This window comes from Pan troglodytes, chromosome 1, assembly GCF_028858775.2.
Source record: "Pan troglodytes isolate AG18354 chromosome 1, NHGRI_mPanTro3-v2.0_pri, whole genome shotgun sequence".
NCBI classification, from domain to species: domain Eukaryota; kingdom Metazoa; phylum Chordata; class Mammalia; order Primates; family Hominidae; genus Pan; species Pan troglodytes.
In genome coordinates this window covers 39,570,355-39,581,223 of record NC_072398.2, presented here as the reverse complement: position 1 = coordinate 39,581,223, position 10,869 = coordinate 39,570,355, and the positions used below count along the sequence as shown (strand labels likewise).

The 10,869-nt window shown below is 44.5% G+C and overlaps 1 long non-coding RNA gene across 1 annotated transcript; it reads right to left on the bottom strand.

Moving 5' to 3' along the window:
- Positions 1-551: 551 nt before the first annotated feature.
- Positions 552-9,035, bottom strand: LOC100612275 (uncharacterized). Its single transcript, XR_001716835.1, has 4 exons — positions 8,918-9,035; positions 8,308-8,398; positions 3,280-3,374; positions 552-801 (listed from the first exon to the last, which is right to left on the bottom strand). It is a non-coding gene; the product is annotated as an uncharacterized LOC100612275 (long non-coding RNA).
- Positions 9,036-10,869: the final 1,834 nt, after the last annotated feature.

Below are 10,869 nucleotides of genomic sequence, written 5' to 3'. Positions count from 1 at the left end.
AAATGTGCACAGCATTCTTTGTTGTACTTTTGAAGGTCTTTTCACACTAACAACATTCTCCAGAGGCAGGAAAGACTAAAGCAGTTGCCTTTTTTTAAATTGATGAAGCCATTGAAAGAATTCAGGGAGGTTAAGAGACTTGCCCAGAGCCATGTGGAGACTGAAAACCCAGATTCTTGAACCTTTCTGTGGTCCTCAAAGACAGCATACTTACCTGGGAGGGTCAGGTCAAAAGGGGGTCCCTTTTATGAACTATTTAAAAACTCCTGACATTTCTGAGCAGAGAAGCAGCCCATGTGGCAACTGAGGTGTGAATCCAGTGGATATGAACTTTGCCTCAAAGAAAATGAGCCAGCTGACACCTGATGCCAGAAATGCAATGGGTGAGATCAATGGTTTGAATCTGAAAAAAGGCAGTGGGGGGGGGTGGGTTGTGTGGGGGGCGTGCTATGCATAGGGAGAAGAAGTATGCATGAACTTAGTGATAAATTCATTTGTTTCCTAGGGTACCACAAATTGGTGGCTTAAAAGAATATATTATCTCACCGTTCTGGGAGCTAGAGATCCAAAATCAAGATGTCAGCAGGGTCATGTTCTCTCTGAAGGTGCTAGGGAAGATTCTTTCCTTGCCTCTTTGTAGTTTTGGGTTATTGCCAGCAATTCATGGTGTTCCTTGGCTTGTAAACACATTGCTTCAGTCTCTGTTTCCGTAGTCACACAGTGATCTGCCAGGGTGTGTCTGTTTTTGTGTCTCTTCTCCTCTCCTTATGAGGATACCATCATATTGGATTCATGGTGCACCTGTACCAGAATGACCTCATCTTAACTGAGATGGCGATTAATTAAATAACCAATTGAATAATTAAATAACCAATTAAATAAGTCACTCGCAATGACCCAATTTCCAAATAGAACCACATTCTGAAGCTCCAGGTAGGACACAAATTTTGGGGGGACGCTATTCAACCCAGCACAATAAGAAAATGAGAGCCAAGCTGAGGAGGAAGAATGAAAACCTGAGAAAGAAAACTAGGTGAAGAGGGAGACTATGAGACAGAAGACAGACAAAGTAGAGAGTGAGACAGAGACCAGAGGAGACAGAAGTGGAAAGACAGAGTGAAAAGATGAGAAAGGAAGAGAAAGAGAAGGATGCTAGTGAAGCACAGATACACAGAGCCCTGCACACACCATGTGGGAGACACACAACAGCTTGGTGTTTAAAGAATTTCCCCCAAATATGCACCTTCTCTCCCACTAGATGCCCACTGGGCAGCCCTAAAGCTGTTACTGTAGAAACTGAAGTAGACATCCTCTTTGGGGTTAATAGATGGCCCCAGTAAGAGAGACCAGTTAGTCCGTTGGCCCTCACGTTCCTACTTCCTCCCATGACTCTGGCTCCAGGGGCTTCCAGTTTTCAATGTTAGAACCTCCGTGATGGTTTTTCAAAAAAAAGCCTTTTTTTCAAAAGGCCAATTTTCAGGTGGTGTTATGTTTATTTACCTCCTATAGAGCAGAAAATGGGCCACTCAGGAGATGCGATGATGACACATCCCCCTTGAGAAGCAGCTGTTCCTAGCTTCTGGCAAGCTGCTTGGGGTCAGACTGTCCCCATTTTTCATCCAACCAGATGTCATCCAGCGTTATTCTACAGATTCCATGTCCTGGTCTTTTCCAACTCACTGGAGTTTTCCAAAGATCTCCAAAGAGGTACTAGCCACTTTAGTATCAGCCAAAACCGACACCAGGAAGGAGGAATCATAAATTAGCAGTAGGAAGGAGGCCTTGGGGCTGGCAGAACACCAGTGTGCAGTGTGTGTGTATGCGTGTGTGTGTGTGTGTGTGTGTGTGTAAGGGGGAGGTTTTCATGGAGAAATAGGTGGAGGTAGAAAGATATCCATCAATATAGACCAAGACCAAGCCATTTCCAAGTTATGGGGCTCTAGAACCCTCTTTGTCATTGGAAAAATCACGCATTCACTCAGAACAGAAAGTCACATAGGACAGCCAGAATTTATAAGCTAAGATGTGCTAAGTCTTCCCTTGCTTTATTTTCTTTTGCCATATTGAAAATTTAGTGAGTTTGGCTTTAGGATAATAGTCCCCACTCCTTCCCTATCATAGAAACCACCATTTAAAAAGAGAAAGCCATAAGCTTGCAGGTCTCCTAAGGGAAATTTCCCATGCCAGCCTGACCTGGCCAGTAGTGTGACGGGGGAGATGTGGGTGAAAGGACAGAGGTGGGCAGACACCACCATAGCATCGTGCTCAGCCGCTGTGCCATCCCTTCGGAGCAGTGAGAGGAAGAGCCCTCTACTGGCAGGAGCATCTTCTGGGCTTCTGGGCTCCCCAGTCCTCTCACCTCCCACAGCAGGAAAGGCAGTGAGGTGCGCATGCCCATCTCCAGGGACAGCCACAGAAAGAGCAGTGAGTTAGGAGACATTTATCTCACATGGCCACACAATGGAGCATATGCCTTAATTGTCATAGCAGCTGTTATTCATTCGTTGTTTCTCTTATTTACTCATTCATAGTTTGTGTTTTTTTTTTTTGTCACCACGGTTACAGTGGTCTACGTTAAGTACTGAAGGTATCAAGATGAAAAAAAGCTCAGTTCCTAATTTTAATTCAAAGCAAGAGCAAAGCAAGAAAAAGGAAGTGTAGGGGCTGAGTGCTCAGGGTCACAAACTATAAGGGATGGATTCTTTCACCTGAAGGCAGGCTTTCCCATCGCCCCCACAGGGCTGCAGGTGTTTGGGGCCTCTTCTAACTCTGGATCTCTCCTCTGCCAGGTGTCTAGCACCTCCCTGATGACCTGATGACTTAAGACTCCCTTAGATCATTCTCACAATGAACTATGGCACCCTAACCCGTGGGCAGAATAAAAACCTCAGGTCAAGGTGGTAAAAGAATTCTGGAAAGGACTGGAGATGTGGAAGTTTGCAGAGGGAGGTGGTTATTACTGACCCGCCTCCCCTCCTCAGGGTTCTAGGTTAAAAGAGAAGGCCAGACAGCCCAAGGGTATGAAATACAGTGAAATAAGCAAACCAAAACAGACACGAGTGTTAAGCAGAACTAAGTAAAATCTATGATTGCGCTATGTACCCATAGTTCTCTTGCTAGACAGAATATTACTTGACCTGAGAAATACCCAGCCTGTAAATTTTTTGTCTCTAATATATTCTTGTGGTGATGTCCTCTTTTAGCATCTGACCAGCAATATTCTTATTTGAAAGCTGCAGAGACTAACTGTGGGCTTGTCATTTGCCATCGGTTCCCCACCTTTCCCTTGCTCTGCTATGTCTTGCAGGGATGACGAGGCCCTCTTGCCAGCTGGACTCTGCCAATGGTTCTGCCAATGGTGCACTGGTGGCAGCCTGGGGAAAGACAGGGAGGAAGATCAGGGTAGTTATTTCTTCCTTGCTTTGCCTCAGGCCATGCCTCTGACTACATTGCATCAGGTAAGCTTCATCTCCACTAGACAAGGCATGATTGAAGCTCACATTGGTTAGCTTCAGCCTCCTCCTCCCACTATGACTCCAGTCCTTTGTAATTAACAACATTCTGCAACTGTTCATCTTTAGGTTTCTTCACCATTGTTTGGCTTTTCAGCTTCCCCATCATCCACCAATCCAATTCCTGATATCCAATTCTCTCCATTGAAAAACCTAGAGGGGCTTATGTTTTCCTAAGGGAAACTTAATACATTTCTGACTTGTTTAGTAGCAAAGTAATTAACTAGAAGGATGTTGGGTCATTTACAGAATTGCCAGGAGGCAGAGGGGCTATGCAGCCAGACACAGAGCAAAGTTCATTCCACGGAAACGAGAGCAAGGACTCCTCCGCAGCCACTGCTGGACTCCAGAATGTGATGACCACCATGAGAACTCCACCAGCTGTGATGCTGAGCCTACCTCTGCTGCCCTTGGACACTCACTCCCAAATAAAATTCAGATTGCTCTCTCTGATTATCTAACTTGTTAAGTCCACATCATTTTCCCCACCCTAGCTTCAGAAGACTGGAAAATTGAGTTTCTGATATTTGTTAACAGAGTCCAGATCCACATTTCAGTGAGACTTGCAGGGTCAAGAATTCTCCAAATATCAGAAGGAGATCAGATGCAGAAGAGCCAAGAGAAATAAATAAATATTTGTCCCAGGAATAAGACCAGGGGTTAGAGGCTGAGTTTCAGCCCTAGGGTCAGCATGTGAAGAAGAGAATCTCTCTAAGATCACTATGTTAAAGGCAATAGAAAGACTAGAACTCTGGGTGGGAGCTTTTGCCCTATGAGTATAAACACAGGCCTTCTCAGTACCCTTCAAATTGATAATGGGCAACCAGTATTTACAACTATAGGATAGCACAGCTTCCTACCCAGGACTGAATGTCTACCTCACTAGGAGTACTTACCAGATTTGGGGATCAGTCCTGACCCTAGCCAGAGAGAACTTAAGGAATCTCTGGCTTCTGAATCAACTCTGAGGATCCACATTGATTCCTAAGACATTTCTTATTTCTAGGAACTAGGAACTAGGTTCCTACCTTGTACCTCTGACCCAGCTCCGGGGTTCTTGCCCTTCTTCCTGGAACCCTGCTGATTCTTAAGAACAAAGGTATTAATTAGCATCCCCATTCAATCCCTCTGAAGTGTGGGTCTTGCCTCAGCCCAGCAGTTTTTGTGGTGAGGTCCTCTTTGTCTACCTCCAGATTTGATCTTCCTGTAGTCGCCCCTGCCTGAGCACAGCCAGCCTGAAATTCCTCCTGTTACCTGCTCTTAGAGGCAGCTTGACATAATAGCAAAAGGATGGATTTCCTTTACATCCTGGAAAGTCAGTCAGACCTGGGTTTTAATCCCAGCTCTAACACTTACTGCTTGTATGAGCTTGGTGGGCTTCTGTACTTACTGTTTCTCTTGTGGTTCTCAAACCTTAGTATGTAAGTGTCTAAGTATCTGCTGTCCTGTTGTGTTTGTTGAAAAGGCAGATTCCTAGTTTCCATCTCTTGGAGATTCCATTCATTAGGTCCAAGGTAACTGAGATGCAGGTGGTTTACAGACCACACTTTGAGAATCACTGCCCCACCAGGTTCCCAAGTCCTGTTCATTGTCAATGTGGTTGTCATTCATTCAGTCAGCACTTCCCAGGGTTCAGGTGGGCAGGGGATGTGAGTAAGTACAACCACATCCTCTTATGTTCCAGCTGGAGGTTCCACTTCACCCAGACCTCCTGTATTAGAATCTTGGGATAAAAATGGAGCTGACGTATGCAATTCACCAAAGTTCCACACGTATCTGTTATACAAACCTCTGGTTCAAAAGCCCTGTATTACTGCTTTAGTACCAGACTTGACTCCAGTCCCCTTCCTGCCTTAATTTCCCACCTCCCCATCCTGTGTTCCACTCATACCCTTAGCTTCCCTGCAGCCTTACTTAAGAATAGAGCATCTGCTCTTCATAGATGCCATTTCAATGAGAGTTCCCTCTCAAGAAAGCTAAGTCTTTTTTTATTCTCCAAGATTTTATCTGTATCCATTTGGCAGAAGAGTAGATTCTATTATGATCATTACCCATATGGACAAGCAGCCAAGATTTAATATCTGTTGGTCAATAACAGGTTTCCTAACTAATAGCTCTTGATGACCATCTAGAGGGGAGTGTGACCTTCTTATCCTCCTGGTCCCCTTTGCTGGCACTCACATATCCTCCAAAAACTGGGGACCTTGATGCCCACATACATAAGGACCCCCCTTCTCCCGAGGGAGCACACAGCACTTATAACCAGAGTGGGGAAATGGAAGACTGACCTCTCCATCCTCAAAGCCCAACCCATGTTTCACCTCTTCCATGAAGCCGTTCCTGATTCCAGTGCCCTGTGCTACTTTCCCTTCTCAGATTTTCTACCACATGCCATATTACACAGCTTAGCACTGGACTGTGTCCTACTTTGGAATGCTGTTTTTTATTTTTATTTTTTCTTGTACTTCTTGCTTATCTAGCAATATTGCAGACTCTCTTAGAACTAAATCTTCATTTTAGACTTTCCTTGAAGAATCATGGAGGTGAAAAGAGAAACAGATCAAGGATCTGCTCAAGGATGTCACATTGGAGTGGGAGAAGGGGCTGAGGACATTGACCTGCCTGTGGAGGCAGAGTCTTCAGGCATCTCCCTCCAGGGTGAAGCTGAGGTACAGTATTAAAGGCTGTCATCATCTCCAACATGACTCAGGTCACAGTTGCTGGAGGAAGACCCACTGGTAGGAGAAAGGAAGGGCAAAGGACAGAGCACAAAGAATCCAGGTAGCTGTTGGTAAATACCAACAAGCAGTCACAATCCAAGGAACGTCCACTATCAGCTAGACGCAAAGTAATGGACTAGGGCATAATCCACCAGTTTTGTGGATCCAGGAAGAGGCAGAGTAGGGGTCCCAAGGCACCAGAATGGGATTTTCATTAGGTAACCAGCATTAGAGAGACTGAGCTCATGGACAGGAAAATCATCAAAATTACAGAGTGGAGCCTTCGAGACAGACACAAAAGAACTGTCTCAGAGGCTGACTCTGCTCAAATCCTCAGCAGCTTCTCTGGTCCTCCTGCTCCACCTCACCACCCCAGGGGATTTCTCCAGGCTTGAGAATTGACTCCCTCTCTCTCCTGTGCTGAGCTCTGTGGCAGGTTCTCTGGTTCCCAATATTTCAAGACTCCAACTTTGCTCCGCTTTCACTCAAGTTTGCAGTGGCAGAGGCTGTAGAAGTGAAGTCTGGCTGGCCCTTTCTAACGCCACAGTGCCCAGAATCATGCTAAGTATATATATGGTGGCCATCCATTTGGATACATCAAATAAATACAGCTCACTTAAGCAAGTGCACACCAGAAGGGTGTCAAGAAACCCGGGGGATGGTGAGCCTTCAGAATTCATCTAGATGCCCCCATTATCCTCTCTGTAACTTCTTACGTTCCTCTTCTCTTAAAGAGACCTGGGCTCACATCTGCCATTTACTAACCTGGTACCTTGGGTAAGTTATTATCTTTAAAAAATGGAGATAGCAGAGCCTATGAATAAGCAGCCTATGTCCCCAATCTCTGGGGGTGCACTGGCTAGCCTGCCACTCCCCTACCTCACACATCAAATGGTAGGATCTGAGAAGTGGTGCTCAGTGCTAATTGACTTGACCACTTGACTATGACTAAAGATATCAAGAGGCAAGCACTCATTTATAGCAAGTGGGAGAAACATCAGTACATTTTTTCTGGGCACTGGGGATGGCATAGTTCAGTGTTTGTGAGATGGGCTGGTAGTTTGTTTGCAAGGCTAGGCACAAACTCTCTTGAAAGACAAATCACCATATAAATGCTTTAGCATCAGGGCAGCATTAGGGCATGAGTCATGCTCAAAAGATGGATGAAAATGAGGGACAGGGATACCAAGGAGGCAGGATTATGAAGGAGCAAGGACTCTTTTGCTCAGGCCCCCTCCCCCAGATTCTGTGTCAAGGTTTCAGTATGTTTTTAATCACTTTACTATTACTTATAAAAACCAATAGCAGGTGCCTGATGGAAGAAGAAAATAATGATTCAAGCATGAGAGTCATTTTCCAATTGATTTCCTTTCTCTTCATTTCCTTTTGACCTCAGTAGGGAAGGCATAGCCTCACTATTCAAAGAAACCATAACTCAGTCCTCACTTACGGACTTTGTTTAAGAAAGTGCTTAATATTTTTCTTCTTATGTCCAAGGGAAGTACATTTTAGGTGTTTAATCATCTTTACAGCCCCCAAATATCTGGGATTTATGGAAAGCATTTAAACTCAGTTGAAAAAAATAAAAACAGAGTGTCCTAAATTCAGGGTAAATTTTTACTCTTGTTATGGGTGTTAATTTATGATTCGACAATGATTTCAAGGCTTTACTTCAAATCTTCTGAGGCTTATATTTTCTTATTATTCAACCTGGTTTTATTCTCAGTGTCAAATGAATCACACATTCAATCACACAGAGCACAATGTTCCCCCAAAACACATAATTCAGAGTCTTAGCCTATGGAATTATGAACCCCCTGGGAGGAAGATCAAGGGAGTCCTTGTGGTCTTTCATTCCCCCTGGTGATGAAAATGCCTTATCCTTCAAAAGACTGATTTTTGAGGGGCCAATGCTCCTGGGAGCTAGGTCTTGATGCCAGAGTGTCTCAGCTGCCCTGAGTACAGAATACAGTTCCTGGCCACTGCAATACCATGAGGAGTATTGGGAAAGTCTAAACTCAAGATTTTATTCCAAAGGAATGAAGTAGTTTTGAGTAGAGTTGATCTAGACTTACCAAAGTGGCCTTAAGTGAATCCTCCACTCATGCTTTGGAGGGGAAAGAAGCTGAGACTTGGGGCCTCAACTTTAGTAGTCACGTCTTCTCACTATTAGGTAAGAGACAAGAAGAGTGGTTAGAACCAATCAGGGAGTGGGGGACTCCTGGCAGGTTTTGGATTGCAGGGAAAAAAACCCTATTACACTCCATCCGACCATCCTTGCTCCTGCCCAGGGCTGCAGGCACTCTAGAAAACATCTCTGCAGCCACCATCTCAGGGCAGAGCCCAGGCCCCATGGCTTATCCTGGCTTTGAACCTCTGGCTTTCCTGAATGCTGTCCCTCACTTAGATTCTCCCTTTCTGACTAGCCTCTCCAAACTGAAGCCTTGTTTCCATAGCCTGCCTGGATTTGGAATGCAACTGCTCACCTAGATGACTTTCTCAGTCCCATATTCCTCACCTGTAGGTGGGTAATGGCCTTACCTTCACACTCTACCCAAGTCCTCAGGATGCCCACATCTCCACTTTCATAGAAGGGAGATTAGACAGCCTGTGACTGACATTTGCTGAGGGAGGATGAAGTGTGGCCCAGGCTCTCCCGTGTGCCACACTTCCTGTGTCTCTCACCTTCAATCCAGCATGTGCCCACGGAAGCCACTCTGGTCTGCTCTCCCAGAGGTGAACTGCGCTCTGGCTCTCTTCCTCCACCTTTCTCCATGAGCACTGGCATTCACATGTCCTACAAGGGCCTAGTAGGTCAGAGATATATTGATTTCTGATCAGCCAAAAACAGCAGTAACTTTTCAAAAGCATATTTAAGGGAGAATATCTTAACAAAGAAATGAGACGTGGAATTATAGAACTTCAACTAGCTGGATGGAGGAATGATTTGGGAGAAAAACATTCAGTGGTATTGCTCAATTCATATTATATAGAATAAAAAGACACTAGAAGAAAGAAATAAACTACTATTTATTTAGTACCTATTATCTGCAAGACGCTATGATGCATTTTTCCTCATACATTACTTAATTTTATTCTATAAACAGTTTACCAAAATACTATCTTACTTTTACAAAACAGAATTGAAATGTAAAGAGATTAAGAAAATTAACTCATGATACTCAGCTAGTAAATTGCCGAACTGGGGTTCAAACCCAGGCCTATATTTTCTTCTAAATTTAGGAGTTTTCTATTCCAACGCTTTTGTTATAGTAGGCTTTCAGCTTCAGGAAGTCACTTGAATCTGATGCTGACATTCTTTTCTGAGCAGGAGCTGGCAGTGGTAGACATGGGACACCATCCTCCATCCCAACTCTCTCCTCCAGCCCTGATGCCACTTGCCACCCAAGTGAAAGATACAGGTTGAGCTGCCCACACTTGTTCTTGCCCCAGGCCCACTAGAGAGCAGACTACCTGACACACTGGCCCCTTGTCACCTTGGAACGAGGCCTTTCCCACTTATAGAGACCCTAGAACTCTCAGGAACCCCATATTGCTCTTCACTCTGCCGAGCTGTTCTTCAGAGGCAACGGTGCTGAAGAGAAGGATCTGGATCTGGGCCCCTAATGAAACTCCCCACTAGACTACTGCTTCAGCTTAACCAAACTGGAAATTTGAGCCAATTCTTCTTCATTCTGCTACCCATCTAAGAAAGCAACTTGCAGAGGTCAAGGACAGCAGAGAGTCTTCTTAGCTTCCAATCGTTCTGCTTCTTACTATGAACATGATCCATTCAAGTGCGAGAAACCTGTAAGTTCAGAGTTAAGCTGCCATTGAAATGTCTCAGTGCTTAAGAAGCAGGAAAGAAAATGCATGATGCTTTTAAGAAACCACTATTAGCAAAACAATCTCAAATAAACCCAGAAAGTCCTGATAGAGCTGGATGACTCCTACCCAGCCTCAGGGGTCATTCATTTACCAATTTATGATTCAGAGACTATCACTGCTGGCTCAGTCTCTCTCCTATCCCAATCATTGTCCACCTACCAAACTGACCTGTTAGTGGTAGATCTGCCAACAGCCACTCATAGAGCACCAGAAACAATGCCCTCCTCTCTCCCTCCCATCACCACTTATCTTCTCCAGAAATAAAGGGTTAATGCAGGAACTCCTAAGACCCACAATACTCATGACCCACACTGTGGTTAACCAAAAGAACCTACCTTCCTCAAGTCCAAGTCATTACTTCTCTGTACCTCTCTGGACAAGCAGAGAGGCAGGTGTGAGTCAGTGGATCTAAAAGGTGAAGCATAAAGCTATTACAAATTAATAAGAAAAAGTCAAGCACATTGTAGGGGACTGAATTGTGTCCCCTAAAAATATATGTTCAAGTCCTAATGCCCTAGGGCCAATGAACACAACCTGATTTGGAAGTAGGGTCTTTGCAGATGCAGTCAATTTAAGATGAAATACTGCATTAGAGTATGCCCTAAATCCAATAATTGGTGTCCTTATAAGGAGATGAAGATTTAGAGACACACAGATAAGCATGGAGAGAAGACAGTCGTCTGAAGGTGACAGAAATTGAGTAATGCAGCTGTAAGCCAAGGAATACCAAAGAATGCCAGCAACCCCCA